Here is a 26243-nt window from a genome sequence, read left to right as displayed (position 1 = left end):
TATATTATTTAGCTTTAGACATTTTTAGAATGTACTTGAATAATAACCAAAGTTTTAAGGAGTCTAAATATTAATATTAAGTCGTGGTTTTATTTTTGAAATGGATTATTTTTAAGGTCCTTGTGGCTCCAACACATGACAAAGTCGGGGCGGCAGTGGCTCAGTGGTTCATGTAGGTTGTTTACAAACCAGAAGGTTGGTGGTTCAATCCCCGGCTCCACCTGACCAAGTGTCGAGGTGTCCTTGAGCAAGACATCTAACCCCAGCTGCTCCCGACGAGCTGGATGGCGCCTTGAATGGCTGACCCCGCAGTCGGTGTGTGAATGGGTGAATGTGAGGCAAATTGTAAAGCGCTTTGGTGGGCGATGTGGTCTGTTGAAAGCGCTATATAAATGTAGTCCATTTACAAAGTTAAAAAGTGATTTGTCCTTTATGAATTTTTGATAAAAATATAATGCATGCACATATTTTAGAATAACTATATAAAATAAGTATTCTGATAATATATAGGCATCATATCTTATGTTACTGATTTCTACAGATACCTGCAAGTAAAGGATTATATCTTTAACTGAAAAAAAGGAACAAAACGGAGAAAATGTTTTACAATTATTTATAGAATCTGTTTTGTATATGTTAAACATGATGTCAAAATTCTAGGATTATTCAGCCATCACTTCGGTGTCTAAATCAGTGTCTTTATGCTCATATTTTGAGCCCTTGGGCAAATCCTGTGTTCTTTTGGTTCTTGAATGTTTAACAGAGTGAGAAATGGGCTGCAAAGACCCCAGTCCTGAGCTGTGAGATGGGACTTTTGAGTGTGATGAGCTAAAAACTGAACTGCCTTCTGCTCCTGATAGTGAGCTGAATGAACCATACGCAGAACTTGACACAGACCATGTTTCTGGCCGCTCGTATCCACTCACTGGGGAAAAAATAGAAACATATTTCAATCCACATGTTTTCTAAAAAATTATGTAGCCAATTGGATCGATTAAGTGCATGGAGTAAATATCAGTACAACAGATGTCGCATTCATATTCCACTAAATAACACTTGACTATTATCAAGATCAAATTATATTACAAAAAAGAAATTAAAAATGAATAATAATAATAAAGACAATTTGTATAAAACTGAGACAATGTAAAAAGTATGTTTATCTCCACATCATGATGTAGAAAGCCACGTCAGACATAAAATGTTTGAATGTCAAATCAATGATCTATTATCTTTTTATAGACATTTTTTTTAGTTAGCCAATAATTAATAGTTTGTTTTAAATTATATCAGTTCACCGATTATAGATGTATAGGTTTAATTTTCAGGAAGGTCAAAAGTTTGTCTAAATGATCTAACAGGTCTCACTACAACTAACATGGGATTTATGCTTGTTGTGCTATAATGAAACTGTCATAGTACACCAGAGTGTAGAGTATTCTGGAAAGTGCCAAATAAAACAAAAGATACTCACACAGTGGTGATATGCATTCCATGCTATGCATTTCTTGGAAACTGGACTCATATCTTCTTGTGTGAGATGAATCTCTGGACCATGAAGATCTGATGTCTGCTTCTGAACTTCCCAGAGGTGATGTGTTGGACCTCTCCTCTCCACTCACTGCAAAAAGCAAAGGGAATTAAAAAGAGGTAATTCTGCATGGAATAAATACATAAAATGATGACTTTCAAAACATTATCCAAATTAGAATCAAGTTGGATTTATGAAATTATTTTAAGATAAGTATATTTGTCTAAAATATCAATAACATGGAATTTGGGCCTTGCATGTTTTATAAAATGTAATGTGTATATTCTGGGTATAAGTGTCAAATAAAACAGAAGACACTCACTCAGTGGTGGTGTGAATTCCTTGCTAAATATCTTCAGGACCCCCGATTTGAATCTGCTTATGAGAGATGTATCTTTGGAATGGGAAGACCCAGAAATTGACCCGACGTCTGCTTCAGATGAACCGTAACCAGAACTTGCCAGAGAACACGAATCAGATCCTTCAGCACCACTGACTGTAATAATGCAAGAGAGCAGAACATTCACATTACATTCATACAGTAAGTAGGCACATTTATAAAAAAGATATTGAAATTCAAAAATCTGGTTTATCATTTCATGAGAACAGAAGTTTAACATAAATCTGACATTTAGAGAATCAAAGGTTTAAAACAACTGAACATCAGACAGATAATGTGCCATATGATCGGTTCAGATGATGAACCTTTATTTACCACAGCACTTTGTGGCTCTTAGTTTCCTATTAAAGCTAAACAGGGCTGTGCCTGAACCAAAGACTATCTGAGAAAATCTAAAGTTGTGTTCGAAGATTAATTTAAATACATCAGCATTAGATCAGTATTTGATTAAACTCTGTGAACTATTTAAACCAACATCTGAAGAGAAATAAAAAATATAATGACAAACACAACTGAGATATTGATACAGTTTTATGATTTCACTCACCCATTTGTGATCTGACGTCATCTATCCATGGCTGAATTTGCTCTTCTGATTTTATTTTATTTTCAGCTCCTTGTATTTTAATAGGGCTGCTCTTTCTCCTAACAGGGCGGTTTTTTTGTGCCACTGTCTCCTCAATCTTCTCCAGCAGCTCCTTGATCTGATTGTCGTCACTCCTGTTCTGATTGTTGAGAACATGATATCTGTTTCCACATTTGTCCAGCAGCCACTGGAGATCCTGTCCTTCACTCTCAATGTGCTGCTCTATAGATGTGTCTAACAGAGAGTCTCCATGAGTGAACAGAACTATAGTGTGACTCCAGACTCTCTCACCCAGAAGATCCAGATGACCTTGCAATGCTTTTCTCTCAGTCTCTTTAAATCCAATGTCCACACGTATGATCAGTAGTAGAACGTGTGGTCCTGGAGGACACAGAGACACACTGAGCAAAATCTCCTGTTTAAGCAACTCAGGACTCTTCTCTACAGAGTAATCTATCCACCATCCTGGAGCTTCAATGACAGTGATGTGTCTGTCTGCTACTTCTCCATGTCTCCTCACACACTGAGCAGATCTTTTCAAGTCAAACACCTCTCTGCCCAGGATGTTGTTTCCTGTTGAACTCTTACCAGCAAGTTTATGCCCCATTAACACAATCCTCAGCTCTGAGAGACACTGGGCTTTGCCTGAAACAAATACACACTTATATAAAATAATATTGTATTGAGAATCTGTAAATACCTGATGAATTATACATTTAATACAATCAAATTGTACAGTAATCAAGACAAAATAAACCCATTAAGATGATCTGGACAATTTATTTTGACAAAAAAAGTTAAATACGCTACTAATTTATAATCATTTAATCATATTATTATTAAATGTACCTTTACATTTAATAATTTAGCAGATGCTTTTAATCATCTAACATCCAGTCATGATTATAAATGTACTTATTGCTTGAAGCGGGTTGGTGTTCTGACGATTTGTGCTACCCGCTCAGATTGTGCTACCTCCTATTAAAAAGAAAGGTTTTCGCGATCACATCATTTTAAACCAGGAAACTCCTGGAAGTACAAAGATCCAGTAAGTGTATTCAAACAGTAACAGAAAATAGTGAGTTATGTCCAGATGTCAGTAAATTATTATTTTCAGTGTGTATTTGGCTTAAAAGCGATATTGTTTTATAATGGGCACTGGCTGAAGGTGTTTTCACTTATATGGTTGTCAGTGGTTTAGTGATTCTGAATGGATCCATATATTAGTACAGTCAAATCAAGGCAGGAGGTTTAGTGGCGTCTCCATTTGGCCCTGTTTGGTATCACTGCTTGACTTGTCCTTATTTGTATTTAAAATGTTTAATTAATTATTGATTGATTGAAAGTAAATTATCAACAATTCACCATTGTGAATTCATAGAATTAAAAAGTACTTTATTTAATATAAAACTAAATAAGCTTATAAATAAGAGGGGGTAGGGAGTGAGTACTGACACTTCTTTCGTCTTCCCATCTTATGATACATTGAGGTGCAAACAGTATCCAACATATAACTAATATTTACACTTGCTGGAAACAGCATTAAACTACTATTCATTTAGTGTATAGAAAATTTTGGGGGTTGTTGTGACTCAAGTTTCAGTAAATTTTCACTTACTCATCTGTGATCTGATGTTGTCTTTTCGTTTTTTATTCTCTTCATCCGTTCTTCTGCTCTCTCTTCCTCTGCTCTTCTTCTCTCTTTAATCTCCTTTAAGAGCTTTCTGTTTATTTCAAAATGGGAGCCGTTGTTTTGTGCCACTGTCTCCTCAATCTTCTCCAGCAGCTCCTTGATCTGAGTGTCGTCGCTCCTGTTCTGATTGCTGAGAACATGATATCTGTTCCCACATTTGTCCAGCAGAGACTGGAGATCCTGTCCTTCACTCTCAATGTGCTGCTCTATAGATGTGTCTAACAGAGAGTCTCCACAGGTGAACAGCACTATAGTGTGACTCCAGACTCTCTCACCCAGAAGATCCAGATGTCCTTGCACTGATTTTTGGTTAATCTCTTTAAAACTAGTGTCCACACGTATGATCAGTAGTACTGCGTGTGGTCCTGGAGGACACAGAGATACACTGAGCACAATCTCCTGTTTCAGTAACTCAGGACTGTCCTCTACAGTGTAATTCCTCCACCATCCTGGAGCTTCAATGACAGTGATGTGTCTGTCTGCTACTCCTCCATGTCTTCTCACACACTGAGCAGATCTCTTCAAGTCAAACTCCTCTCTGCACAGGATGCTGTTTCCTGTTGAACTCTTACCAGCAGCTCTATAGCCCATTAACACAATCCTCAAGTCTGAGAGATGTTGGGCTTCACCTGTAACCAACAGAGAACAAAACATGCTTTTTAAAAACGATACTTAACTGTGAAACTGTGAATACCTGCTTCACACTCCTTCACCATTTTCCCTGTGACACAATTCAGCAGAGTACTTCAGTGTTACAGTGCATCAGGTTAGGAAACACTCAAATACACATCAAAATCAGAGATGAAAAATAAGAAATACCGTTGCCTCTTCACCAAGTAAAGTGAATGTACAAATTATTTGGCAACATGCTTGAGTCAAATATCAAAGTTAATATTCCTGAAGAAACCCATTATGTGGCAGTGCCTTCCCGTCATACATGCAGGATTTGTCCTGCATGGGGAAAACAACATTTTTCAAAATCATAAGAATTTTTTGTATTTCTGTAAAATAGTTACACTGACCAAAAGAATGCTTATGAACTACATTATTTCATTTAGAATGATCATAAAACAAACATATTATTTATGAATGAGTTTCAGCTCCCAAATCACAGTAAATTAATAACTATTCTTTAGGAATTACGGAAAAAGAAAATTGCTTTAATTTCATTGATTTTTTTATTTTTTATTATTGAATTTATTTTTCAGTAACCATCCAATTCAGTGGAGATTGTCACAAATGAGACTGACTTTAGATTTTCTCTTATGGGCTTGCTTGTTTATTTTTAATAATTTAAATAATTTTTGACAAATCTAAAAGCCCTTTCACACCAAAAGTGAAATGAATAAGACTCAGGCTGAAGGAGATGTAAATTCATTGTCGAAAGTCTTAAGATGCAAGAGAATAAAGTTAACTTTTGAATGTTCACTCTCGTTATGTTTGGGGAAAACAATTTTTTTTTCCATTCTGCTGAATTCTGATTTGTTCATGTTTGCGTAGTGGCGGGGCCAACCACTATATAAGTTGGCCTGTAGCGCCATTTATCAGATTATTCTGCTTCAGCGATGAGGATCATCTCTTCATTGACACTTCTGCAAGAAGAAGCCGTGGAAGAAGCTCCAGCTCTGCTCACTGCCGTGGAAGAAGTCAAAGCAGCGGCTTGAGCATCACTGCAGGCATCTGGCATCCGGAGTGAAAGAGCAAATTTCTAAAAGCAATATCAGCGCACCTTGTTACAAATGTTGTGTGGTTTGTGCAAGGGGTTCTTGCACGATGTTGACGGAGACAGCGGGTGCGCCACCTTCCTCGGCCGTGCCCACACAGGGGCTGTGCTCGCTGATGGCTCACGCTCCTTCTGCAAGAGCATGAGTCTTTCACGTCTAAGCTCCAGGGTCGACTTGTTCCATCATGGTGATCCCTCCACCAGGTCCTCCCATCTTTCTCCTCCCCTAAGAGGAAATAACGGACAACTAAGCTATTGTTCTCTGGCAGGAGGTGCAAGTACTGCTTGCAAAAGGTGCTTAGGAAATAGTGCCCCTAGCGAACAGCGAGTCAGACTTTTTAAGCCTATATTTCCTCATCCCAAAGAGAGATGGTGGGCACAGACCCATTCTAGATCTCAAACATCTGAGCAGCTCGCTTATGCGCCAGTCATTCAAGATGATGACGATCTTGCGCATATTTGCCCTGAGGATTGGTTTTTGACCATGGATTTGAAAGATGCTTACATTCACATCCACATAGCCCCCCTTCACAAACTGTTCTTGAGATTTGCATTCGCAGGCCTTCCGTTTGGACTGTCCCGTGCCCCATGCAATTTTTACGAAGTGCATCCTTTAACAATGCAAAGGGGCTCTGTCCCCTTTCAGGCAGTTGGGAATCCGCGCATTGAACTACCTCGACGATTGGCTTGCTCTAGCTGGATCAGAATGGGAACTGAATGCTCACAAATCTGCTGCTCAGTCACCTCGGGTTGGTCATCAACCCATGCAAGAGTCAGTTGTTGCCCAGACAATGAACTGTCTTTCTGGGAACTGTTGTAGACTCCACCCTAATGAGGGCATGGATCTCGCTGGTTCGATCCCTAAAAATTCTGCGATTGATGGCTTCCCTTAAACCAGGCACGACCTGCCCCTGAGGGTTTTTCAGAGGCTGCTCAGCGTTATGGCCACTGCCGCCTCTTTAACTCCACTGGGACTGCTTCACATGCGGCCCCTCCAATTTTGGCTAAAAGCCCAAGTCCCGCCCCACGCTTGCCGGTTGCAGAGATTTCCGGTTAGGGTGGACCACCGCTGTATCAAAGCTCTGGCCCCCTGGAGGACCAATCACCTGTTTCAGACAGGAGTAGGGATGGGCGTGGGCTCCAAAAGGAAAGTGTTCACAACAGATGTGTCCAGCTCCGGGTGGGGTGCACTGCTGGAGGGCAATCCAGCATTTGGCTCCTGGACAGCTCAGCAGTGATGCTTACAAATTTTAGTGGTCTCATTAGGAGACCACTATAATTGTGTATGTCAATAACCAATGTGGTCTCAGGTCTCATGCCTTATACAGATTGGTTCATAGCATCCTTCTTTGGGCACAGAAGGAACTCCTCTTGCTAAGGGCGGTTCATGGGCCAGGCAAGATGAACCTGGGAGAGATCATGCTGTCCAGAGGCAAAGTAGCCCCGGGGGATTGGGTGCTGCATCCTCAGATGGTACAGCAAATTTGGACGGTCTTTGGGAAGGCAGAGGCTGAACTCTTCACCTCGGAAAAACAAATCTCATTGCCCAATACATTGCCCTGTTAGGGCTCAGAGAGTCTAAGTGGAACATTTTAAACTGTTTAGGCAGTATGGAAGCCACCAGAATGGTCTGCCAGTCTCACTAGGTTGTTGATGCAATAGCTCTGGCTTATGCATCAGAAGGACAGGAATGCCCTATTGGCCGGGTTAGCCAGCAGTCATATCACCCTGGAGCCCAAGACCGGTTGCCCACTGAAGCTAAGCAGGGCTGAGCCTGGTCAGTACCTGGATGGGAGACCTCCTGAGAAAACTAGGTTGCTGCTGGAAGAGGTGCTAGTGAGGCCAGCAGGGGGTGCTCACCCTGTGGTCTGTGTGGGTCCTAGCGCCCCAGTGTAGTGATGGGGACACTATACTGTCAACATGCACCGTCCTTTGGATGAGACATTAAACCGAGGTCCTGACTCTCTGTGGTCATTAAAAATCCCAGGATGTCTTTCGAAAAGAGTAGAGGTGTGACCTCGGCATCCTGGCTCAATTCGCCCATTGGCCTCTGACCATCATGGCCTTTTAACAATCCCCATATCCGCTGATTGGCTTCATCACTCCGTTTCCTCTCCATCAGTAAGCTGGTGTGTGGTGGGCGTTCTGGCGCACTATGGCTGCCGTCGCATCATCCAGGTGGATGCTGCACACTGGTGGTGGATGAGGAGATACCCCCTGACTATGTAAGCGCTTTGAGTGTCTAGAAAAGCACTTTATAAATGTAAGGAATTATTATTATTATTATTATTATTATTATTGGTGTGAGAGCCCACTCCACAAGGGGAATGGCCTTCTCATGGGAGTGGTCCAGTGGCATATCTATCAGTGAGATCTGTGCGGCTGCTGGCTAGTCGTTTCTATCCACTTTTGCCAGATTCTATAACTTTGACATCCCCGCCCTGCAGGCGCGAATTCTATCTGTCTAACCTCACAGTTGGTAGTGTTTGTTGAATGTGTTTTTGTGCAAAATATGTTTGTCATATTTAGTCTAGAACTAAAGTAACCATCATATTTACACGGCACACTCAATGCCTCTGCATTTACTCAGTTTTTCTCAAAATGTGGACAGGAGAGCTGTCAGTCAATAAACAGGAAAACAAACTACCTGGTATAACTTAGTTGCATAATGTGAGCATTCATAACTCCAATATTTTCTTAATTAATTGTTACTTTACTATTTACTTTAAAAAAAGTTATCTCCTCAAAGTTGTATGTAACCATGGTTCCCCAAAGTGGGAAACGCTTTGGGAATGCCCTGGCAAGACAATGATCTGAGGCATATATGAAATCAGTCCAATAGAGAAGCAAGACGTTAAAAACAGGGTGATGTGTGCAACCAGGAAGCATTAAGGCACATCTGGCAAATTAACATGTTAGATTCTGTGGAAGCGAGTGCCTACAGGGATGCAGGGAGCATGGCAAAAGATGTAGCATTTCATTTTCTTCAGGGAACCATTGTTACATGCGTAACCTGGAAATGTTCCCCTTCAGGAATTTGATCTGCGTTAAAATGCTTAGGGTACGAGAATACCCACTGTGCCATTCAAGCAATTAGGACTGCCTTTGCATAGGGCCCGGGATCTTGTGCAGTGCCCCTAGTTGGCCTGGTAAACCTGCAACACCACCATGGTGTACAGACACCTGATTGCCGCTGTGTATGCTTTCCCATATAGGCTGGATGTCAGCTTTAGTCGCCTGGTGGGAAGCTTCGGGGCCTACAGGGATGATGCTGAGGAAGGGAGAGATAACTTGTGAGCGTCCTATTTTTGGACAAAAATTTATTTACAGTTCTAGCTCTAAGCTCTAAGACTGGCAAGAGCGGAATCCAAATCTTCAGTACTTATCCTGCTTGTTCTGTCTGCTGCTTTTGACAGGGTTAACCACCAGATCCTCCTATCAACCCTACTGGCAAAGGCATCTCAGGAACCACACTTCAATGGTTTGAGTCTTACCTATCAGATAGGTCCTTCAAAGTATCTTGGAGAGGTGAGGTGTCCAAGTCACCACATCTAACTACTGGGGTGCCTCAGGGCTCAGTTCTTGGACCACTTCTCTTCTCTGTCTACATGGCATCATTAGGTTCTGTCATTCAGAAACATGGCTTTTCATACCACTGCTATGCTGATGACACTCAACTCTACCTCTCATTCCATCCTGATGATCCAACGGTAGCTATTTGCATCTCAGCTTGTCTAACAGACATTTCTTCCTGGATGATGGACCATCACCTTCAACTCAACCTTGCCAAGACAGAACCGCTTGTGATTCCAGCAAACCCATCGTTTCATCACAATTTCACCATCAAGTTAGGCACATCAACCATAACTCCTTCAAAAACAGCTAGAAGCCTTGGAGTTATGATCGATGATCAGCTGACTTTCTCAGACCACATTGCTAAAACTGTCAGATCCTGCAGATTTGCTTTATTCAACATAAAGAAGATCGAGCCCTTTCATTCAGAACATACTGCACAACTCCTTGTTCAAGCTCTTGTTCTGTCCAGGCTGGACTATTGCAATGCCCTCTTGGCAGGTCTTCCAGCCAATTCTATCAAACCTTTACAATTAATTCAGAACGCGGCAGCAAGATACATTTTTAATGAGCCAAAAAGAATACATGTCACACCTCTGTTTATCAATTTGCATTGGCTTCCAATAGCTGCTCGTATAAAATTCAAGGCATTGATGTTTGCCTACAAAACTACCACTGGCTCTGCACCCATTTACCTAAATTTGTTACTTCAGACTTATGTGCCCTCTAGAAGCTTGTGTTCTGCAAGTGAACGTCGCTTGATTGTGCCATCCCAAAGCAGCACAAAGTCACTTTTACGGACTTTTAAATTAAAGCTGCAGTAGGTAACTTTGAATTATTATATACATAGAAAACATAGAAAAATGTATATAATAAGCGAGTACACCATGAATCCATTTTCCAAACCGTGTTTTTAGCGTGTCCTGAATCACTAGGGTGCACCTATAATAAGTGTTTATATTCAGACTATTTTAGATTGCTTCGGGGGTACCGCGGCGGAGTAACCCAGTAGCTTTGTGATTCTTCATAGACATAAACAGAGAGAAGTAGTTCCGGCTACGATGTTCTTCAGCAAGACGCAAGCAGTTCTGTTTATTAACCGCTAGAGTGTCAAAAGTTACCAACTGCAGCTTTAAATGTTCCTTCCTGGTGGAATGACCTCCCCAACTCAATCCTTAGCCATCTTCAAGAATCGGTTTAAAACACATCTCTTCCATCTTTATTTGACCCTCTAACTTTAACACTCACTACTCTAATTCTATTCTTTAAAAAAATCTAACTACCTTTCTAATCTTTTTGTATTCTATTTTCTTTTCATTAATTATGCAATTGTATGTGTGTGTGTGTATGTGTAAAGACCTCTAACACTAGCTTGCTCTATTCTTTTTTTTATTCTATCTGTTTTCTTTATATTAGTTAGGTTAACACAGTACACATAGCATGGGATTATTTAAAATCCCATGCTATGTGTACTGTGTTAACCTAACTGAGACTTGTTTTAACACTTATATATCATTGCTCTTTTTGTTGTTTTTGATTGCTTCCACTGTCCTCATCTGTAAGTCGCTTTGGATAAAAGCATCTCCTAAATGAATAAATGAATAAATGTAAATGTAATGTTTTTATTAAATTTCTGAACATAGACAGTATACCGTACATACATTTTCAATGGAGGGACAGAAAGCTCTCGGACTAAATCTAAAATATCTTAAACTGTGTTCCGAAGATTGATGAACAGAATCATTAATGAGATTTTTATATTTGGGTGAACTAACCCTTTAAAAACTGAAAGAGAACATTTCACATAACATTTTATAACAGCAGTGATTGGGGTGGAGGATATGATAATAAATCACGATATGAGTAATTTTACATCACAATAACGATATATATCACGATATAGCATAGTTATTTTTGCATTTAATAAGGTTTTTATGATATCAAAGTTTTTGATACAATATAATTTTCATAATTCTTGTCACTACTGACACTATTACAAGAAAATTAATACAAGCCTAAAAAAAAGAAAAGAAAAAAAACATCTTTGTAGATGAGTAACTAATTATAAGCAACATTACAAAAAACTACAATACGTTAATATATTTATTTAGAATTTACTGAAATTGAATATTTTATAGATATCTTAAAAAAGCAATTACATTTTACTCTTTTTAAACATGCAGTGAAAGATCCCACTCAGTTTTAGGTTTTTATGACTGAACTTATGACAGTATTATTCTTTTTTTAAACAATGATTTAAGAAAAAGCAAAAACAAAACAATATATATGAGTGTGTGAATGTTTATGTTGTTTATGATGACACGAATGTGTATAATGACATGGGTATGATATAGGTATTACAACAAGAAGGTCATTTATGAGGACTTATTTATTTCAGTGTCCCTGTAATTCAATAGGCTTAAACAGTACATCATTCAGAATTAGTTTTTTTTTTAAATCTAAAAATGAAAACTTTGTGCATTTTTAGATTAAAAAAAAATCATTCTGAAACAGGCTGATTTAGGGCAACAGAAAATATGGTTTGTATAGTATAAAAAATATTATGCCTATGGAGAGTCCTCATAAACCATGAAAACCAACGTGTGTGTGTGTGTAATTTTTCTTTATTGTTTTGTCATCTTTAAATTATACATATATATATATATATATATATAAACTCTAGTCGACCACAATCAGTTCTAAAAAGTATTGTGTAAAAATGTTCTGTATGTTTTTGGGCTCATTTCAGTGACTTCAATATATATATTTTTTTTCACTAACCACGCATAAACCTTATTTTCGCAAAAACACAAAGATTTAAATACAGGCTGCTATCAGATTATTGTTGCAGAGTGTAATCAGACTTTAGCTATTAAGATGCATTTAAGAAACTGAAAAACCACAAATGTCACAGCATGTAAACATTTCTCCAGGGCCTCAAAACCCCTTCAGTACCCAGAGGGCTAAAAATTCAGGAGCACCAATACCTTCGCCCACAAATAACATTGTACATGTTTGTACATTTCGCTGTACTTATTTATACTAAACTATCTTTTTCATTTACAATAATTATTTATTTTAATAACAGTCACATGCTTTGTTTCAAACTATAGGCTATTATTTTATCAAAATTAGCCTGTGTGTAAAATCTCACAAACGTTAAACAATGTTGGCAACTTGTTTAGTTTCATAACAGTTGATTTGAGTTTGAGTGAAAAGCTTACCTATGCCCATTTTGCCTTTTCTCAGTTGGTCTTTACATGCAAAAGTTGCAGTGTACTTTCAAATTGTTTTGGATGAGACTTCAAAACCACTTCCTGTTGCTTCAACACTGTGGCAAACATGGGCATGTCAATAGCTGCTGCTTTCATTTTCGTGAGACTAATTTTACATTACTTTTAAGATTTATGTAGGACTTCATAAGGTTATTAATACGAACGTTAATGCTATGATAAGGAAAATACATCAACACTTCAAAGCAGGAAGTGAGCAGAGATTCAATCTCCATCTGAGCACTTTTATGTAAAGAAAAAAAAAAACATTAACCTATTTACCTATTCAAAACTCTGACACTTCCTGAGAACATTTTCTTCAATGTTTAGAGAAGAACATGTAAAAAAACTGAAGGAACCAATCAGTGATGCGTGGGTCAAACAGTGGCAGAGCCACTACCGGGCCAGTACCGTATTTTCCAGACTATAAGTCACACTTTTTATGTTTTTTCCTCATCATGACGTATTTTTGGACTGATGCGACTTATACTCAGGTGCGACTTATAGTCCGAAAAATACGGTAGTTACTTTGGGGTGGCACAAAAAACATAATTTTGCAAACAAACACGGCACATATCCAACCTTAAAATACTTTTTAAATCTGTCCAAATCACAATGATGTAGAATTTACAATAGCTAGCCTACAATGGCATCTTTTATTAAAGTTTACCAAAATCCTGAGCATCATAATCTTACTCACCCTCAAGTTATTTAATAAAATAAAACTTAGGAAATTCACTTTGAAAACAGAACACATTTCACTGACTGACTGACATAAATACAAATCAAAACATAAGCAAAAAATATCAACATTAACATGTTTGAAAAACAGCAAAAAATTTAGGATTATTATTGAGCAAAGATTAGATGATTTGTTGTAGGTACCTAATTTTATCTGGACTTTATCTATTTCTAGAACTCTGCGTAATGTGCATGACGACACAAATATGATGAGAGCAGGGGCGGATCTAAATAAATATTGATATTGGGGTGGCGAGAAGGGGGCAGGAATTTTTAAGGGGTGGCAACATATGGCAGACGTAGGATGCTGTAAAATAATGTATTATCAATAATTATGTTCTTTGGCTGTTTTCTGAAAATGCAAATATCTAAACAATATTGAAAAATCAAGCATAAAGCTGCTTATAATAAACAGATGAGACACCTTTACCTACAAAGAATATGAAAAAGTGAAAAAAGCATGAACAAAGAATGGTTGTGAATCTCCAGTTTCATAAAAAAAAAAAATTCACTCACTTATCTGAGACCTGATGTTTCCTCTCAGTTTTTTTTCTAGATCTTCATTCGTTCTTCTGCTCTCTCTTCCTCTCCTCTTCTTCTCTCCTTCATCTCCTGTAAAATCGAAAGTATTTAGAATCAAGAATATACTGAAATTCACAGCATTTCAATGGAATTTCCTAATTTTTTAATTAGGCTAAGTATCTAACGTGCTCCTCCAGAACCTTGTTAATGAAACTACATTTACTGTTAATAACAGGTGTAAATTATTCAAGTGTTATTCAACTGTTATATTAAATATATATATATATATATATATATATATATATATATATATATATATATATATATATATATATATATATATATATATACTGTATAGTGCTGAATATAATGTATGATAATGCAATGGGATACCTCCTTTTTTTTCGACTTAGTTTTAAACAGTATGGTGAGAGCATTTTATCATGAGATCAGTATTGCATATCAAACCAAATCTTGAAATGTGTATATCATTATCATTACTAAGTATTATAATGAAGTTAATACATAGGTTCAGGGGGAGCCTAATCATTCAGTCCTGTCAATCATTATACGAGCCTATATAAGCAACTCTCATTGCACCTTCCCAGCGTCAATTCTTCCAGCATCCCTCCACCTCCCTATCTCCTCTATTTATGATAATCTCCCTCTGGGTAGTCCTGCAATGGGGGGATTTGAATTTGGAGCCGAGCCTAAGATTCAAGCCTCCATTGAGGACAGCAAGCCAAGTCCATTTACCAATAACCATCAGGACTGGATGGGCAGCCGAATTTGTGAATTAAAAGTACATTTTAAACTCATCAAAAGATACCTACTAAATACTTAGATTGTGGACTTTAACATGTTCTAGAGATTGGCATATTCCAATAATTCTTCCCTTTTAATACAAACAAACACACACAAGAGCATAATTAAGAGAAAAATCATATATACCTATTAAGATTCAGATCATATAAAAACAGACCTTAATAATATATAATTCTGCTCTTATTAACTCAAGTTAATTATCTAAATCATGATCTCAACCAATCAGCTAACTCCCTGCAAACAATCAGTACTTGAATCAACCCATACAGCACCGTTTGTCTCAATTTCTCCACCTTTCTATTTAACCCCACTATTTAACCCGGTCATCTGCTGTAGTTCAGGATGTTCAGAGCTCTTCTGAATGATTGAGATCCCATCCATATCCAGCTCCACTGAATGAAAACTGAATGAACCAGTGCCCTGTCAGACACAACAGCAGGATCAACAACATTCACTTTTGTTGGTTCATTTAAGGTTTAGGGCCTTCTTGAAATGCAGGCTGCTATTTGACACTGAACTGATTAATGCTACTTAAATTTTGTCCAATATTTTGGGAAAAAGTCTAATCTATATTTTAAACTCATGGAAATAAAATTATATATATATATATATATATATATTTTTTTTTTAAAGAAAATTTTACCAATAACCCATATCATCCTTATGTCTCATACTATCTCTGCAGGCTTCAGCACACTCCTCTGCATTGGTCACCAGCTGCTCTGCATTCTGTAGATGGAGGGTAAATGCGCAATACCAGCTCCGCACCACGTCCTCTGCACAAAAAATTCTCAAGTACACATTAGACACAATTAATGATACCCCTAAACATTCTTATAAGTAAAATATCTTTAAGTATATTCCCATTCATATTTATAATTTTGAGCACTTCAGGGTGTTTATGAACATGAAATTATCCAGCCATGGCATCCTGTTTCACAGGAATATAAATAGGAGGGAAAACAAATGCCACATTCCCTTAATCATCCATCACAATGAGAAAAAACTAAGAATATTTTTCTGATGTGCAACAAAAGATGACTGAGCTTCACAAATTAGAAAGTGACTTTAAAAAAGAGCTAGGGGAGTGAAAATTCCCATTTCCACCATCAGGGCAATAATTAAGAGGTTACAAACAACAGAAAATGTTACAAATCTGCCAGGGAGAGGATGTATGTCTATATCGTCCTAATGCACAGTGAGGAGGACTCTTCAAGGATAACAGCTGGAGAATTGCAGAAAATAGTTGAGTCTCAGAGTCAAAAAACAATAAATAATTATCAAACAGCACCTACATGTTGTTTGGGAGGGTTTCAAGAAAAAAAAAATCAAGAAAAGAAAATGCTCTCATCCAAAAACAATCCCCAGCATATTCTGTTGTCAGAAACGACTGGAACTTCAAATGGGACTGGCTTCTATGGTCAGATATGACAAAAAAATGAGCTTTTTAGCAACAAACAATCAAGATGGATTTGGTGCACACAGGGATAGTACTCCACGTGTACAATGAAATATACTGCTGTATTTTATTGTTGTGGACCTATATTTCTGCTGGAGGTCCCGGACATAGATAGTACATGGCATCTTTGATTCTATCAAAAACCAACAGAAAAACGGACCGACTCCGTTAGAAATCTTATAATGGGCCATGTTTGGATCTTCCTATTGGACAATAATCTTAAAACAAACCTTAAAAACAAAAAAGGGGGGTCACTGGGAGGGTCACTGGCCAAATGGAGGTTTCAGAAAGCTCTGTACCGTTAATTGTGCCCAATAAGTATAAGAGAAAAACATTTATGTTATAATAATATTTCCCCCGATTTTAGCATTGAATGTCAAGGGTAATTTTAGTTCACATTAGTGGAGCTGTATAAACGTACAGACATAGTCAGAATTAAAGCTGCAAGCAGCAATGAAAGGGCCCTCGCACCCGGGCTCACCGTCACCCAATGGCTGTTGGGAAACAGCAAAAAGTAGGCAATATGCTTTTAAAGAGGTTAATGTTGGATAAATGCATCAAATTGTCTTATATGTGCCAAACTTCCTGCTGCCATTTGGTGGCACTATGACTACAACTGGCTATCAGGTAAATCAATTTCCTGTTTTCAGCAGGTGGTGCTATAATTATAATTTAATATTGACCTTTAGTTATGCTCCTGCTGGGACTCTTATAAAACGTGTGATTGGGGCAGATTGGGCATTGTATACGTTTCAACAACTTCCTGTTTCATAATATTAATAGCATGCTTTAGCACTTACTATGTTTTGCTAGCATGTTTGGGAATATTTCTAACATATATTTTATATTTTTCGCACACAATGGGATATTTTACTGTGTTGCTAATAGTGCATACATGTAATTTAAAACATGTAATTTCCTGTTGCCAGTAGGTGTCGCTATAAGCATGCTTTAACACTGAGCTAAGTGTTGCTAGCAAGTTTTAGCATGATTCTAGAATTTTGCTAGCCTACTTAACACTTTTTTTATGCTTTTTATTATTTTGCAAGGAATCCATAAGTGTTAAACCTGTTCCCAGCATGTGGCTCTATGACTATAATCGAATACGGGCATGTTGATGTGATCAGGACAGGACAGGACTCTTGTCAAATTGTTCAATTTTGGGCAGATTGGAGACTGCATGACTGAATTACAGTAACTTCTTGCTTCACCGCATTAATAGCATACTTGTTGCCATCATGTTTTAGTATGTTTCTTGCATGTTGGCAGCCTATTTAACACTTGTTTACACTTTTTTTATATGTTCCTAGGAGTCCATAACAATGTTAACCCTGTCACTTCCTGTTGCCAGCAGGTGGTGCTATGACTATAACTGAATTTGGGCATGGGTGTTACAGCCACTTCCTGTTTCACAGTAAAACATCTAAATTTGTCAGGCCGCCAGGGACATGCCCCTTGATGAAAACTCAAAATCCTCACAATTTAACGTCACAAAGGTCTTATGATGACCCTCACCAAATTTGAAGATAATCCGATTAAAACTGTAGAAAAAGTTTGTCAAAGTACAAGGCTTGGAAATGGCAAAAACTGCACAAAAATCATATAGGAATTTCAAAATAATGTTGGGTTTTGGATTTTGTACCAAGATACTTTTTTTTAGGTAATGGTGTGTTACATGTGTGTACCGATTGTCATGCATGTGCGTGAAACGTAGCTCAATGCGGACTCCGTTGAAATTTAACAGGCGGCGCTATGAAGCCATTTGGCCACATCCACTTCTGAAACCTATATCAGATGTAAATTTTCGTCAGTTCTGACACGTGTGCAACGTTTCGTGAGTTTTTGAGCATGTTTAGGTCCTCAAAAATGAAATTAATTTCAGAGAAGAAGCGGAAAGAATAATAATAAACGGAGCAATTCCAAGATTTGGCACCCAAAACAGGCTGTCAAAATAAATCTGCATTGTTAATCATTTTGATCTTTTATTTTTAAAAAATCACATAAATCTAACCTTTTATTGGAGAATAAGAATTTAAACAACTGCTCATAGCTAACAGTTTTAGAAATGGTTATCATAAAAAAAAAAATTCAAAATTAAAATGTCAACATTATAAAGACAAGTTTTCTCTTTTATTTATGTAGTTCAAGTTTTCTTAGTCTTCTTCTTGCTTATTGTGCTTCTTCAATATTCTTGGTAAAAGCTTTGGGATGTTGAGTTTGCCATGTGCACTTCTGGTTTCTGATTGTTCCACAGACTCAGGGATGGACCACAAAGACATGAATCCTGAACTGAGAGATGAGACTTTTGAGTGTAATGAGCTAAAAATTTAACCGCTGTCTGCTCCTGATTGTGAGCTGAATGAACCATAAGCAGAACTTCCCATAGACCATGTGTCCGACCATCTCCACTCATCTCCACTCACTGGGGAAAATAAAATACAAAATTAGTAAGAGGATTAAAAACTATCCAACAAAATTCTGGAATTTTGAACGAATGTTCATCATCAAGCTAAAGATCTAATTTTATTTCATTTCAGGTTTGCATTTGCTGTTGTAGTTCATATCAACTTTTATTTTCTTTTTTTTTCTTTATTTTCTTTTTTTTTTATTCAAGGTTTGGACATTGACAGGGTTTAAGCACAGTTGGCACATCTGAGCTAATACAAAATACCCAGGTGGTTATACATTAGAATTCTCCACAAAGTACACATTAAAGTACATTATAAAAAAATAAAATAAAATAAGAAAAATAATACACAAATAAAAAAATTATAATATATGCAACGTAGAATAAGCATACCAATATATTTCATCACCATTCGGTAATTATTCAGTCTTTCCATGTCAGGTTCTGTATTCCCAGCTCTAGCAGATGTCTCCCGCCCCAAGATAATTGAAGAAAGGGTCCCATATTTTATAAAATTCAAAAGGTTTTTCTTTTAATGCTGTTGAAAAAGCTATGGAATAAGGCCTTTGGCCGTGTTAATTTACTGTGCTATTGATGGGGCTTTGTCTGTTATTCCAACAAACAAGTATGCATTTGCGGGCACAGTGGAGTAGGATTTGAAGAAGGTGGGCCCCCTGGAGTTCTTGGTTCATACCAACTAAACATGTCTTTGGTCCTAACTGTAATGGGCAGCGAAATATACTTTCCAATTCCCTTAGAACACCCATACAGAATTGTTGTATTGTTGAACATCTCCAGAAACAGTTGAAGAGGGTTCCTTCTAGTCTTTTACATTTATTGCAGAGGTTGGAGAATTTTGGGTTTACTTTATGTCTTCGGGCTGGAGTCACATGCAAGCGATGAACAATTTTAAATTGCATTTCCCGTGTGGAGTTGTTGGCAATATAGGAGGGCATCTTATCGCGATAAGAACCGCACTCCTCGTGGGCATTTGCCTTTTTTAAGAAAGACACATATGTTGGCTTCTGTCATGGAGTCAGGAAGCCTACCAGAATCAAATGAATAATGTATAATTTCTTGCATTAGGCTCCCTAGCTCCATTTTAAGTTTCTGAAAAAATAAATAAAGTGTAAACCCATCGGGCCCTGGTGCTTTTCCTTTGGGGAGACTATTAATAAATTTCAAAATTTCAATAAGTTCAATTGGTTTGTTTAGCATCTGTCTTTGCTCCTCAGTTGATTCACCTAGATTTAGATTTGCAAGGAATTTATTCATATTATCACCAGTAAAAGGCCTGATTGGGATGAATAAAGCCTCTTATAAAATGCCCTAAAAATTTTGTTAATTACTTTGTTATCGTAAAGGCACTTTCCTTGTTGATACTGGATATGACCTGGGCTTGAGATCGGCTCCGCAATACATTGGCTAGATATTTATTAGGTTTATTGGCAAATTCATACATCCGCTGTCTAGCAAAGAACACAGATTTCTCAGCTTTATTTGTAAGAATTGCTTCAAGAGAGGTTTTAATGGTTTCTATCTTGGCCAGAAGCACATCTGATGGGCAAGAATTATATTTTATTTTTAAATCATGGCGAATAATTTCTAATTTTCTCTGATCTGCCAGCTGCTTTTTTTTTCTGGTTAGATACATAGGAGATAATCAATCCCCTAATATATGCCTTAGCAGTGTCCCAGAGCAAATTGGGAGACACTCCTGGGGTTATATTGTCCATAATAAATAGTTTAACTGGCTCTTTAAGGTAGGATTCAAAATTTGGGTCATGAGCGAGCCATGGTTTGAATTTCCAGGAAGATGGGTAATATATTTGGTTGGATAGGCCTAACTTAAGAAAAACAGGAGCATGATCCGAGATTACAATGTTGCCAATATTAAAGTCTATTACATTTTGTAGTGAAGTTTTGGGAGAGAAAAAGTAGTCTATTCTGCTTGCAGTTTTATGGACATCAGAAAAGAATGTGTATTCTCTATCTCTGGGATGCAGAGCTCGCCAAACATCTACCAGGCCAATTTCTTCACACATCTCATTCAGAGCTTGTGCTCTGTTTGAAGGTTTATCATTAGATGGTAACATTTTGTCAAGTTTTGGTAGTAGTGTGCAATTAAAATCACCAGAAATACACTATGGTCACATTGCCATTCAGCAAACTTGGAAAAAATATGTGTAATTAATTTGTTGGATTGAATAGGGGGGATATAGACATTCATAAGGGCAATGGGTTGTCCAGCTATTGTAGCTTTAAGCAGGATAAACCGTCCTGATTTATCAGAATATGTATTAATATCTGATAGTGGTATACATTTATTCACAAGAATGACAACTCCCCTACTTTTACTGGATATGATGAACCATAGACTTGTCCTACCCAGTCTCTCTTCAATTTGACATGCTCACTGTCTTTTAGGTGTGTCTCCTGCAGATATGCAATGTGAATTTGTCCTTTTTTCCTTTTTTGTTATTATTTAGAATCTTTTCTTTTTACTGGATTTTTAACACCCTTTACATTCCAATCACATATGTTAAATTTTTTTTTTTTTTTTATTCGTTGACATAGCCAAGGATTAGTTAAATATTCCCGCTGCACCAATATTTGAGATATCCTGCCATGTTTTGAAGTGCATGTAGTCTGCTCCATTCTGAGACACAGGAAAGATATATCCATACAGTTGAATAGACGGTGATAGCATGCATGATATTGCGGAGAAGAAAAAAAAAGAGTTGTGTTGCCCTGCATGTCGAACATAAAACATAGAACTATTTACATTTACAAACTTGCAGACATTTCTGAGAAAAGACAAGGGAAGTCTGATGCTGGTCAGTTTCACATTTGAGAACACTAATGATCGCCACTCTTGTCTCCTTGGAAACATTACATGACTGAAACTTAGATAGAACAAACAAAAAATGCACGGTATTCAAAAGGAACACCGCAAGATGAAAGAGCTTTGATAAAATGATTGTCAATCCACTGAGACAGCAAGCCTTCTATATACTGATAGGTTCAATATTTAAATCATTAACCCTCTCAGGCTCAAATGAAGTTTTAGTAACAAGTTTTTAGTACTCCAGATACATAAAATATGTATCTGGAGTAATAAGGTAGTTAGTTTTTAACTGTTGCAAATCAGCAACGCCTGCCTTGAGAGCGTTAAATGTCTGCCCCCCTCCAACTCTATACAAAAAGTTATTACAAGTAGGCTATTGCTTAGTTAAGTCCCAATAATTAAGTCCAGTTGCACTCCTTAAAATATAAAAGGGAAAAAAAGCCTATCCAGGGCGATTTGGGCCTGAAATATTTGTGGTTGATGGTTTGGGCAGACCTTCCAGGAAAGACTCAACCTCTGTCGGCTGCATGAAGAACTTTTCGCCACCGTTGTGCTGTACTCGAAGAGTCGCTAGATATATCATAGCGAAGCGAATTCCTCGTTCACGGAGTCGTTTCTTCACATTTCCAAAGGCTTGTCTTTTTCTCACTATGGCCACAGAAGAGTCTTCAAATATAGAGATGTTATGGCATTTATAGATCAGCTGACTCACAGCAGAAAATTATGCAGTTTTAGCATCAATGCCCTCTGTCTTTCTCCTGATGTTGGAGGGTGCGAAGGGACACAATGTGCGCGCTCTATCTTTACCTGGTGGTCCTTGAATTCGACGTTAAGCAGATTAGGCAGCCATGTCCAAAGGAACGAGACCGGGTTCGTCCCTTCTTCCCCTTCGGGTAGGCCAAAAATGTGTAAATTGCATCATCTGGTCCTATTTTCCAGGTCATCTATCTTTTCCAGGGCTGCATCGAGCTTTTTTTTTCCTTTTGTTCAAGTCCGCGCGCTCTCTTTAGACAGTGTCTTCCACCGCCAATATACGCGTTTCAGCTTCAGTGACTTGGTTCTCCATCTGCTCAACATGTGTCACTACCGCAGACAATTTCTCTAGCACTGGATCAATCTTGTTATCCAGCAGAACTTCTGCTGTTATTTTCTTCACAAGTGCATCCATGTCGCTTGGATTCATTGGAGCATCTGGCATTTTTGGAGAGGAGCGCGTGTTAAAGTTTGTTAATTCTATGTTGCGAAGTTTATAACAGGAATTAAGTTGTTTCTTTGGCATGTCTTGTCACTTCTACATTTAATTTCAGCCCCCTCAAAGATGATATGGAGTTTAAGGAGGGAGATTTTTCGAAGTCTTTGCCGGAGCTCGCCGTCAACACGGCTACTCCATTGAATGTGTCACATGACCCTATATCAACTTTTCTATTTGTGTAAAAATTTAGGAAATGTAAGATGTACAAAGACATTTTTCTAGGAAATACAAATTTGTGACAAAGTACACAAAATAATATATTTTCACAACAGATGGGACTCATGTAAAACAGGGAAACTGAGAGACCAAAATATAGATAGATAGATAGATAGATAGATAGATAGATAGATAGATAGATAGATAGATAGATGCATTCAAAATGCACTCACAGTTTGGTGGTATCATTCCATTGCTGCCATGTCTTTTTATGGCCCCTGACCCATAAGATGAATCTCTGGACCGTAATGATCTAAAAATTGCGTCTGTTCCTGATCGTGATCTGAATGAACCACTCACTGTAATAATAAAAGCAGAGATCAGATCAGTAGTAGAACATTTACATTAATTCATTTTACAGACAATTTTATCCAAAGCAAATGACATGACATTAAAAGAATATATTCATCAGTTCACGTGGTTGTGATTTATTGAGATCTCAAGGTTATGTCATCTCTAAATAGGTCAGGGAATGGAGCTTTCACTTCACTACAGCACTTTGGTTCAGACTGGAACAGAACATTATATGATTGTGATGTTTGACCCTGCAGCTCCAGTGTTGGGGTAACATGTTATAAGTAAAGCGAGTTACGTTATCAGATTACTAGTGAAGTAACATTACTTTAAATTACAACAAAATAATGCAATATTGTAATGCATTAATATTTAAAGTAACTTACACCATTATTGCTGGTTTCCTAATGAATCTAAACAGGGCTGAACCTGATGAGTATCATGGGAGGACATTTAAGAAAAAATAAAACTGTACGACTTGTTAGTGAGTGTTAGAGCTCGACCTGAGATCTGTATGAAGGACACTTTAAACTATTTAAAACTACATGTGAACAGCTCAAGAACAATGAAGAGGAAACACAACTCAAGACTTGTACAGTAGATAATATTCATACAATCTTATAATTTCACTCACTAGTCTGTGATCTGATGTCCTCTCTTTATTTGTCCATTTGATGTTTCATTTTCTTTCTAAGGTCAATCTCCAGTAAAATCTTTCTGTCTATTTCAAAATAGAAGCCGTTGTTTTGTGCCACTGTCTCCTCAATCATGTCCAGCAGCTCCTTGATCTGAGTGTCGTCGCTCCTGTTCTGATTGTTGAGAACATGATATCTGTTCCCACATTTGTCCAGCAGCCACTGGAGATCCTGTCCTTCACTCTCAATGTGCTGCTCTATAGATGTGTGTAATAGAGAGTCTCCACAGGTGAACAGCACTATAGTGTGACTCCAGACTCTCTCACCCAGAAGATCCAGATGACCCTGCACTGCTTTTCTCTCATTCTCTGTAAATCCATTGTCCACACGTATCATCAGTAGTACAGCGTGTGGTCCAGGAGGACACAGAGACACACTGAGCACAATCTCCTGTTTCAGTAACTCAGGACTCTTCTCTACAGAGTAATCTATCCACCAGCCTGGAGCTTCAATGGCAGTGATGTGTCTGTCTGCTACTTCTCCATGTCTCCTCACACACTGAGCAGATCTCTTCCAAGTCAAACACCTCTCTGCCCAGGATGCTGTTTCCTGTTGAACTCTTACCTGCTCTTCTATAACCCATCAACAAAATCCTCAGCTCTGAGAGATGTTGGGCATCACCTGAACAAACAGAGAACAGAATCTGGGGGGCTGGGAATATTAACACAAGAGCAGTACAGGCTTAAGACATATTCTGGATTAAGTTCAAGGATAATTCTCACAAAACTGATTTTTCTGCAAGCTTTTTAAAGTAAATTAAAAATATATAATTCACAATGTGTGCAAAAGTAAAAACTGGGAGTAACAATATGCTACTTTTGTTTACAGCTTCTTTACATGAATAACTACAAGTCAAGGTGCAATACCAAACAGGACCACAGGAAGATGCCAAAAGAGCACTAAACCAGCTGCCTTGAACTGCCTGTATAGCATTAGCAATAATAAAATAATCAAACTTTTTTGAGGATGCTGATTTGCTAAAATTGCTATATAGAACCACCTCCAGAGGGGGATTTCGCTATCACCACAGAGCTGTAAAAGTGACATGTAGGGAAGATAATAATAATTAATATTATTCAGTCAGGACCACTTCCGTCAAGTATATTTTATGACAATTATATTGCATACAGTTAGTGTTGGCGGTATGGTTATGTTCTGGGCAACACTCCACAATGCCTGTCCATGCAGTCATGCTTGGACAGAGCGGGAAGAGCAGCAACACAAACCCCCCCTGGGGTACAGAACAGAACCATTATAAGCATACATAAATACAATTCACAATTACATGAGTTATAAATAAAATGTGATAGAGGCTGCTTCCAATGAAGAGATTGTAAAGAAAGAACGAAGTTAGATCGGATTACAGGTTCAGTTGGTGGAGTTGAGGTTGGAGGAGGGAGTTAATTGCAAGAAGCAGTGCGATGGAAGAGACACTGAATAATGGGAGTTTAAATAGACCGCATGTGATAGGTGTCAAGACTGGATTGGTACACGTCAGGAACAGCTGACTGTCAGCTGATACAAGCGTGACTAACGTGGCCTGACTAAACCAACGCAATGCTCAATTTCATTATTATTATTATTATTATTGTCTGTTTAAGGTTCAAGAAGCATGGTATCCTCTGTTGGTCAGCTTGCCATAGGACAGGTGTGCACTATAGGGGCCTCTGACAAGTTCATCAAACAACTGTGATAAGAATTTTTCATCAAGCACGGTAAGTAATGGCTTCTCCTGCAATTATTATTTGCACTGATTGCCACATGTATAGTTTATCTATCTTTGTCGGCAACGAGGGATTCACATGTGACAAATGCAGGGAAATAGTTAGGCTGACAGAAAAGATTTCAGAATTAGAGACACATATTCAAACTTTAATTGAGGACAGTAAGAATGTGAGGGCTATAGATACGGCTTTGGATGCATCTATCTCAGGGAGTCCTGTACATTGTTCGGTTTTGGTAACAGTCATCGCAGCATGGGTGACAGTGAGGCGGCATAGTCGCGGGGCAAAACGCCGCTCTTCTGTTCCATTCAAAACATTAAACAGGTTCTCCCCACTTTGTGATGCACCCACTGAGAAACCTGATGAAAGCACTCTAGTTATTGGCGATTCTTTTGTATGGAACGTGAATATAGACACACCAGCCACCATAGTCCAATGTTTACTGGGAGCCAGAGAGCCTGACATCTTGGCTAATTTAAAAG

The 26243-nt window shown here is 38.0% G+C and overlaps 2 pseudogenes; both read right to left on the bottom strand.

Annotated features, from left to right (window-relative positions):
• Positions 1 to 597: 597 nt before the first annotated feature.
• On the bottom strand, positions 598 to 22748 carry LOC113042826 (uncharacterized; annotated as a pseudogene).
• Positions 19610 to 26243, bottom strand: part of LOC113043702 (GTPase IMAP family member 8-like) — a 61799-nt pseudogene continuing 55165 nt past the window's right edge.

Source organism: Carassius auratus, chromosome 25 (genome assembly GCF_003368295.1).
Source record: "Carassius auratus strain Wakin chromosome 25, ASM336829v1, whole genome shotgun sequence".
Classification (NCBI taxonomy): Eukaryota; Metazoa; Chordata; class Actinopteri; order Cypriniformes; family Cyprinidae; genus Carassius; species Carassius auratus.
Note: the sequence above shows the minus strand (reverse complement) of the source record. Positions and strands in the feature narration are given on the sequence as shown.